Raw genomic sequence first — 9,448 nt, 5'->3', positions numbered from 1 at the left:
ATTCGTAGATCCTCCAAACGTAGAGCACGTAGGGCTTTGAAACCAAATACGTTACCTACAATGGAAGTAAACATGTTAGTAACGGAACCCTCTTCAAATAGGTCTAATGGATAAGCTACATAACAGATCCATTGGTTGTCTTCCCCAGCAACAGGCTCGATGTGATAGCATCGTCCTTTGTAACGATCAAGACTGGTAAGTCCATCAGTCCAAACAGTTTGTCCATGTACCAGTAGAAGATTCGGCAGCTACTGCAGCCCCTGCTTCTTCGGGCGGAACCCCAGGCTGAGGACTTACTCGGAATGCTGCCAAGATATCAGTATCCTTAGTTTCATACTCTGGGGTGTAGTAAGTCAATTTATAATCTTTAACACCAGCTTGAAATCCAACACCTGCTTTAGTTTCTGTTTGTGGTGACATAAGTCCCTCCCTATAACTCTTGAATTAAGAATTCTCACAATAACAGGGTCTACTCGATGTTAATTAGGCGTAAATGAAACTTTAGCAAAAATCTCGTAAAACAAAAAGGATATTCAATTAATATAATATCAACTCATTAAAGAAAATTGAGGGCATGCTTAGGTTAATGAATATGTTTCATTCATATATAATGCGTACACCCTGTGTATGTTCTATCCTATAGGAATTCCAATATAGGAATTCGATAGGAATTGAGTTGTTGTTATGGTAAGTTAACACGGTTCGTTATTAAACCATGGATTTGATTTACCAAATCCATAATTATTGTATACTCTTTGATAGATATAGCGCAACCCAAATTAATTCCTAATCCTTATTTTACAAGTTCTTAATAGTTCTCTTTTCTTATTTTGAATGCAAATACCTAACTAAATACTAATAAAATTCTTTGTTGACAGCAATCTATGCTTCACAGTAGTATATATTTTGTATATCGAAGTCCTAGATAGGAAAGTAGAGTAGGCACAGATCCTCCACAAAAGGCAAAATGTATATGAAAAAAAAGATTGATTGAACTTTCCAATGGACTCATTCCATGAGTAAACGATTGAATGGGATTCGCTTGGGCAACGAAATCAAGTCCTGGTCCCCTTTTCTCTCTTATTGAATTAACTAATTCATTTCCTTTTTACTTTTGGATTTTTTTTGATTTGATTTGGCATTATTCAACAATAAAAAAAGAAAAATTTCGACAAATTCCTTTTTTTTAATTATGTGATAATTATGAGAACCAATCCTACTACTTCTCCTCCCGGGGTTTCCACAATTGAAGAAAAAAGTACAGGTCGTATCGATCAAATTATTGGACCCGTGCTGGATGTCACTTTTCCCCCAGGCAAGTTACCTTATATTTATAACGCTTTGGTAGTCCAGAGTAGAGACACTGCCGATAAGCAAATTAATGTGACTTGTGAGGTACAACAATTATTAGGAAATAATCGAGTTAGAGCTGTAGCTATGAGTGCTACGGACGGGTTGATGAGAGGAATGGAAGTGATTGACACGGGAGCTCCTCTCAGTGTTCCGGTCGGTGGAGCTACTCTCGGACGAATTTTCAACGTTCTTGGGGAGCCTGTTGACAATTTGGGTCCTGTAGATAGTAGTGCAACGTTCCCTATTCATAGATCTGCGCCTGCCTTTATCGAGTTAGATACGAAATTATCCATCTTTGAAACAGGTATTAAGGTCGTCGATCTTTTAGCTCCTTATCGACGTGGAGGAAAAATAGGACTATTTGGGGGGGCTGGAGTAGGTAAAACAGTACTGATCATGGAATTAATCAATAACATTGCTAAAGCTCATGGGGGCGTATCCGTATTCGGTGGAGTAGGGGAACGGACTCGTGAAGGAAATGATCTTTATATGGAAATGAAGGAATCCGGAGTAATTAATGAAAAAAATATTGAGGAATCAAAGGTAGCTCTAGTCTATGGCCAAATGAATGAACCACCGGGAGCTCGTATGAGAGTTGGTTTAACTGCCCTAACTATGGCGGAATATTTCCGAGATGTTAATAAGCAAGACGTGCTTTTATTTATCGATAATATCTTTCGTTTTGTTCAAGCAGGATCAGAGGTATCCGCTTTATTAGGGAGAATGCCCTCCGCAGTGGGTTATCAACCTACTCTTAGTACAGAAATGGGTTCTTTGCAAGAAAGAATTGCTTCTACTAAAAAGGGATCTATAACTTCGATTCAAGCAGTTTATGTACCTGCAGACGATTTGACCGACCCTGCCCCTGCCACAACATTTGCACATTTGGATGCTACTACCGTACTTTCCAGAGGATTAGCTTCCAAGGGTATTTATCCAGCAGTAGATCCTTTAGATTCAACCTCGACTATGTTACAGCCTCGGATCGTTGGCAACGAACATTATGAAACTGCGCAAAGAGTTAAGGAAACTTTACAACGTTACAAAGAACTTCAGGACATTATCGCAATTCTTGGCTTGGATGAATTATCGGAAGAGGATCGTTTAACTGTAGCAAGAGCAAGAAAAATTGAGCGTTTCTTATCACAACCGTTCTTTGTGGCAGAAGTTTTTACTGGTTCTCCAGGAAAGTATGTTGCTCTTGCGGAAACTATTAGGGGATTTCAACTAATCCTTTCCGGAGAATTAGACGGCCTACCTGAACAGGCTTTTTATTTGGTGGGTAACATCGATGAAGCTAGCACGAAAGCTATAACCTTAGAAGAGGAGAACAAATCGAAGAAATGAAATTAAATCTTTATGTACTGACTCCTAAGCGAATTATTTGGGATTGTGAAGTGAAAGAAATCATTTTATCCACTAATAGTGGCCAAATTGGCGTATTACCAAACCACGCCCCCATTAACACAGCAGTAGATATGGGTCCTTTGAGAATACGCCTCCTCAACGACCAATGGTTAACAGCGATTCTGTGGAGCGGTTTTGCGAGAATAGTTAATAATGAGATCATCATTTTAGGAAATGATGCGGAACTGGGTAGTGATATTGATCCGGAAGAAGCTCAAAAGGCACTTGAAATAGCCGAAGCTAACTTGAGTAAAGCTGAGGGTACGAAAGATTTGGTTGAAGCGAAGCTCGCTCTCAGACGAGCTAGGATACGAATCGAGGCTGTCAATTGGATTCCCCCATCCAATTGAAGACAATCCAGTGGTTTATAGTTGATACAAAGAAAAAGGGAAGAGGGGTAGAAAAAGTTATTAGATAGCGAAGCGAAGTAAGTCCAATGCTATCTAGTAATTTTTCTACCTACTTACCTACTATTGGATTGAACCAATGACTCCCGCCGTATGAAAGCAATACTCTAACCACTGAGTTAAGTAGGCAATTTATCACCACAAAGGAAGACCCATTACTTCGATCGATTATATATTGAATCCCTTTTCTAAGCAATACCGCTCTGTTATTGGTCTGTTATATACTAAATACTAAACTAAATACTAAACAGATACAGATCAAAGGGGTATCCTCTGGCATTAGAAAATATTCATCTTGACAAGAAATTATCTATATGTTAAGATATCTCTGATAAGGGCTATAGCTCAGTTCGGTAGAGCAACTCGTTTACACGTGCGCCAATGCTTTTCAAAGGAGCTTATTATGCAATGAACATAATCGATCTTATTGCAAAATCAATGTCTTACTTCATAGATTCGAGAGAATAGGAGAACAGTAGCCTGACAAACAGTCGGTTCAGTCCGATTCAGGTGCCAATTCAGGTGCCTAATCAAATAGAACCCTTATGGATTTGCTAGTTGATAAGGTAAATATCCAGCCCACTAAATGCTAGGCGTAATGAGGATAAGGGCCTCCAAAAAACTTCTTTTCGTTCTATGAACTTTAAGGTGTATGAAGTCTCATAGTTAACTCTTGCAGTGGAACGATAGAGACTCCATTTCACTTAGGTTGATTTAATTTAGACCGGAGGCAGACCTAAGTCAAGGTAATCCTCCTTTGAAACACTTTGGTATTGCTCCTAGATAGATCATAATACAAAAAATCAATCAGAGCACAGGGAGCCATCTCATTATCTTTCCGTAAAGAAAAACTATGGTGGACTAACTGATCTTTAAATCAGTTTATGAAAGAGCCCAATGCAAAAAAATGCATGTTGGGTCTTTGAAACAGTTCAAATCATTTCGATAATAATCCGTTTGATCTGTTTTACCGAGAAGGTCTACGGTTCGAATCCGTATAGCCCTAATATGCCCTTTTTTAGATTTTAGGATCTCTATCCTATGTTTTCTTTAGTTTAGTATAGTTTTCATTTTCTCATTAGTATTTGTTTATAGACTGGATAGGCGCCTGCGACATAGAATAGAGATAAAAGCATTACCAAAGGCTCATTCATCGAAAATCAAAATCATACAGACAGGAAAAGAAAAACGAATTTCTATCAAATCAATAGAAGAAAGGATCCTTTCCCTGATTTGAATCCCGTCCTCCTTCAAATAGGATATCTCTAGACTTCCCTATAATAACTGCAATGATTTTATCCATTTTGCGAATTCCTACTTTGTTTTAAGTATATTTATTACTTTGTTTATAGATACATTATGTAAATTGATCAACTTTAAATAGAAAAAATAAAGTAAAGAGTAAATAAGAAAACAGAATATTCTGTCTCATAGTTCTGAAATAGAGTTCTTTATTTTTATTTTATAGTATTACTTCTCATTAATTATACTGCATAGATTAGTCCTACTATCTTAATTAGGTTCTAATTTAGTAGTATTCTCATTTTTATTTAATAGTCTCTTATTATTTTATTATTAAATATTAAATAAAGGATAGAGCTATTCTTTTTTCTAGAGATTCTAGAGAAAGCGAGACAAAGTGAAACGAGAAAGTTTTCTTTATATAAGAATTAGATCTACATACACCATATCTAAATAGAATGGAAATCCAAAAGAAAGGGAGTTGGGATTCCATTGGATGAATCTTTAAAGAAGATGCAGCACAGAGGAAACAAAGGCTAAACTTAAACTAAGCGCTTTTGTTTGAACAAAAAAGATTCTTGTTTCACCGAGGAAAAGAGAGAAGTTCTGGATAAATTGACAATGCTGAATTGAATTGACTAATTTAAGTTCCGCCTATTCCACATTAATGGGAGTACATTATGTTTCTGCTTCACGAATATGATATTTTTTGGACATTTCTAATAATAGCAAGCCTTATTCCTATTTTGGCATTTTCGATTTCAGGACTTTTAGCCCCGGTTAGTGAAGGACCAGAGAAGCTTTCTAGTTATGAATCGGGTATAGAACCCATGGGAGGGGCTTGGGTACAATTCCGAATACGCTATTATATGTTTGCGCTCGTTTTTGTTGTTTTTGATGTGGAAACCGTCTTTCTATACCCTTGGGCAATGAGTTTCGACGTATTGGGGTGTATCCGTTTTTATCGAAGCTTTGATTTTCGTGCTTATCTTAGTTGTTGGTTTAGTTTATGCATGGCGAAAAGGAGCCTTGGAATGGTCTTAACTGAATATTTAGACAAAAAAAAAGAAGGAAAAGATTCTATTGAGACAGTTATGAATTTGATTGAGTTTCCCTTACTTGACCAAACAAGTTCCAATTCTGTTATTTCAACTACACCAAATGATCTTTCGAATTGGTCAAGACTCTCCAGTTTATGGCCCCTTCTATACGGTACCAGTTGTTGTTTCATTGAATTTGCTTCATTAATAGGCTCACGATTCGACTTTGATCGTTATGGATTGGTACCAAGATCAAGTCCTAGGCAAGCAGACCTAATTTTAACAGCCGGTACGGTAACAATGAAAATGGCTCCCTCTTTAGTGAGATTATACGAGCAAATGCCTGAACCAAAATACGTCATTGCTATGGGAGCCTGTACTATTACAGGGGGAATGTTCAGTACGGATTCCTATAGTACTGTTCGGGGAGTTGATAAGTTAATTCCTGTGGATGTCTACTTGCCGGGCTGCCCACCTAAACCGGAGGCAGTTATAGATGCCCTAACAAAACTTCGTAAGAAGATATCGCGAGAAATAGTTGAGGATCAAACTCTATCTCAAAATAAAAATAGATGTTTTACTACCAGTCACAAGCTTTATGTTAGGCGCAGTACTCATACAGGAACTTATGAGCAAGAATTGCTCTATCAATCACCATCTACATTAGATATATCTTCTGAAACTTTTTTCAAATCCAAAAGTTCAGTACCTTCCTACAAATTAGTGAATTAGGAGAGGGGCTCTTTTGTGTAGAAAAATAAAAAGCAGGGCAATCTTTCAAACTTGCATCCGAAATGTGAAATATTTATACAAAGAGGGAGAGATGAAGACAATGCAGCAGGGTTGGTTATCTAATTGGCTAGTCAAACATGAGGTGGTTCATAGATCTTTGGGCTTTGATCACCGAGGAATAGAGACTTTACAAATAAAAGCAGGGGATTGGGATTCCATTGCTGTCATTTTATATGTATATGGTTACAATTATTTACGCTCCCAATGTGCTTATGATGTAGCACCCGGTGGATCTTTAGCTAGCGTGTATCATCTTACGAGAATACAATATGGTATAGATAATCCAGAAGAAGTCTGCATAAAAGTCTTTGCCCAAAAGGATAATCCTAGAATTCCGTCTGTCTTCTGGATTTGGAGAAGTGCCGATTTTCAAGAACGCGAATCTTATGATATGGTGGGAATCTCTTATGATAATCATCCGCGCCTTAAACGTATCCTAATGCCTGAAAGTTGGATAGGCTGGCCCTTACGTAAGGATTATATAACCCCCAATTTTTATGAAATACAAGATGCTCATTGAATGATAAGAAATTCATGCTCACTTATACAACACAACTCCAGATTTTATTCAAGTCAAGGAATATTTTTAGGTTCTTTTCCTAGATGAAACGGAATACCTATTTATAATTAATTCCTAATTATACAAAAGCATTCCAGATAGACTGAGCAAAAAAAGGGTTTCATTTGGATTCCCCTATTTTGAAAATCGCATATTAATTTCCTTCATATGAACAGAAAAATAGGATGACTCAAAGAAGTTCTCTACCAGGAACTTTGTACCGCGCACATTACTTAGCACAACTAGGAAAATAAGATAAGATAAAGATAAGCAAGACTAAAAAAATATTCGTCGGAATAGCGGAATACAAAATTAAGAAACGCAAAAAAATAAAGGGGAATCTCACCCCCTTCTTTATCATAAAGAAAAGATATATTTTAAAACTTCTTTAAAAAGAAAAAGAAGTGCCTCTATATTTATATTATAGATTTATCCACTTAGATGAATAAATATTATTAATGAATATGTATCACAATCCATCTCGAGGTATTTGGATCAATACCTATTCGGTGGATCTTTTTTTTTTTTTTCTCTGCCAGGAACCAGATTTGAACTGGTGACACGAGGATTTTCAGTCCTCTGCTCTACCAACTGAGCTATCCTGACCTTTTCTTGTGCATCATCCTAGTAGAGTATTTGTATCTATGTCAATTAAAAGGACTAAAAATTAATTAAAGTATTTCAAATTTTAAATTTGAAAATGGGGGGGGTAGTCCTATGCATTGTGCATGGTTTACTTAAATAAAACTTAAAAATAGAGTGAATAACCAAGATTTCTTGCCGATACTCTAATAAAAAAGAAATCTATTCAATGAATAGGATAAGATCCATTGAGTTCTCTTCGCATTCCTTTGTGAAAGAGTAGAATGAGAAAGCTAATGAATCTTAAACCCATTGCATTGATAAAAAGAAAAAAAAGTGCATTGATAAAAAGAAAAAAAAAAAGAGGATAAATAATAATAATATAGTATAGTTAGGGAATAAAAGAGGATTTGGGGATAGAGGGACTTGAACCCTCACAACTTATAAAGTCGACGGATTTTCCTTTTACTAGAAATTTCATTGTTGTCAGTATTGACATGTAGAATGGGACTCTCTCTTTGTCCTCGTCCGATTAATCCACTTTTTTAAAGATCTCGAAAACTTTGAATTTTAATTGAAGAATTTGATTATTCAATATTCGATTGGAGTGGATTCACAATAATGAAAAAAAAAATTATGATATGAGTTTTTTATTTCATAATCATTATCATTTCTAATTTCATTTTTAAAAAAGATAAAGAACCTATATTATAATTAGAATATAATATGAGTTCTGTGATTAATCGTTTGCTATGTCAGTATCTATACGTGTTTATTAAATGTATAAGGTATAAAACCCCTCTTTCTCTAATTTAGAACTAGAAGGAATTCCACTAACAACACAACGTAATTAACTCGATTCGTTAGAACAGCTTCCATTGAGTCTCTGCACCTATCCTTTTCCTTTGTATTCTAGTTCGAGAACCCCTTGTTTTCTCAAAACACGGATTTGGCTCAGGATTGCCCTTTTTTAATTCCAGGGTTTCTCTGAATTTGGAAGTTACCACTTAGCAGGTTTCCATACCAAGGCTCAATACAATCAAGTCCGTAGCGTCTACCGATTTCGCCATATCCCCATTTCCCTCTTCTTTGAGACCAGGATTCCTTGTGTAATTTCATCCATCTCTTAGTTTTTTTTTTGAATCATTGAGTTCATCACTCAACGTAGTCTAGCAGTTCAGTTCGACTCTATTTGAGAGACCTCGCTTGCTTATTGCAATTCAGAATTGAATTGATTCTATCCTTGATGTATTTGCAATTCAATCCGAATCAATATATCCAAAAGTTTTTATCTCCCCCACCTCCCGTCTTACTTTTTTATAGTATTCAAAATTATACTATAACGCTTGATATTTATTCTTTTTTTCTAATCAGAATTAGCAATTTTATTTACTCTGACTCTATGTTCCCCTTAGTGAAATATTAATCCTCAAATTATTAACAAATAATAAAGTCTATAATGATCGAATGAAAATACCAATAAATTCTATAATTTTATTTTTTAATATCCTATAGTTAAGCATATCAAGCTAACTTTATCTTTAAGAAGTTTTAGTATTTTTTTATTTTTATAAGTATAACTTCAAATTTAGAACTAGTTAATAGCTAAGATTAATAACTAATATCTGAGATTTTACGGATTTCCTATACTATACCTATTTCTATTTGTTACACTATTTCCGTTATGTAAGCCCACTTAGCTCAGAGGTTAGAGCATCGCATTTGTAATGCGAGGGTCATCGGTTCAAATCCGATAGTCGGCTTTTTTTTCTCTATCGATGTTCTACGAACAAGAATCTCTTTTTTTCCGAATTAAATGGAGAATCCAGGATCTTTTATGTTTTTTACCTTACAATTTTGCTAGATACAAAACAATAAAATAAATAATATATATACAAAAAAAAAAGATTTTGATGAAATTCCATTTTTTGGGGTACTTTAGTTGATTTTACTCTGTTTATCCTGTAGTTTAATTCAGTTTTAATTTCGATGTATTCTGTAATGTAAATACAATGAAATTAATTGTGTAAAATGAAATTTCAATAAAATAAAAAAAGGAGTCTTCA

At 35.4% G+C, this 9,448-nt stretch overlaps 2 non-coding genes across 2 annotated transcripts; one reads left to right on the top strand and one right to left on the bottom strand.

Moving 5' to 3' along the window:
* Nucleotides 1–7,333: 7,333 nt before the first annotated feature.
* Nucleotides 7,334–7,406, bottom strand: TRNAF-GAA (transfer RNA phenylalanine (anticodon GAA)). Its single transcript has one exon. It is a non-coding gene; the product is annotated as a tRNA-Phe (tRNA).
* Nucleotides 7,407–9,072: 1,666 nt separating this feature from the next.
* Nucleotides 9,073–9,145, top strand: TRNAT-UGU (transfer RNA threonine (anticodon UGU)). The gene has a single exon. It is a non-coding gene; the product is annotated as a tRNA-Thr (tRNA).
* Nucleotides 9,146–9,448: the final 303 nt, after the last annotated feature.

Source organism: Triticum urartu, unplaced genomic scaffold, assembly GCF_056163025.1.
Source record: "Triticum urartu cultivar PI428250 unplaced genomic scaffold, HENAU_Tu73 scaffold2, whole genome shotgun sequence".
NCBI classification, from domain to species: domain Eukaryota; kingdom Viridiplantae; phylum Streptophyta; class Magnoliopsida; order Poales; family Poaceae; genus Triticum; species Triticum urartu.
The sequence above is the reverse complement of the archived record's forward strand: the minus strand, read 5'-3'. Positions and strand labels throughout refer to the sequence as shown.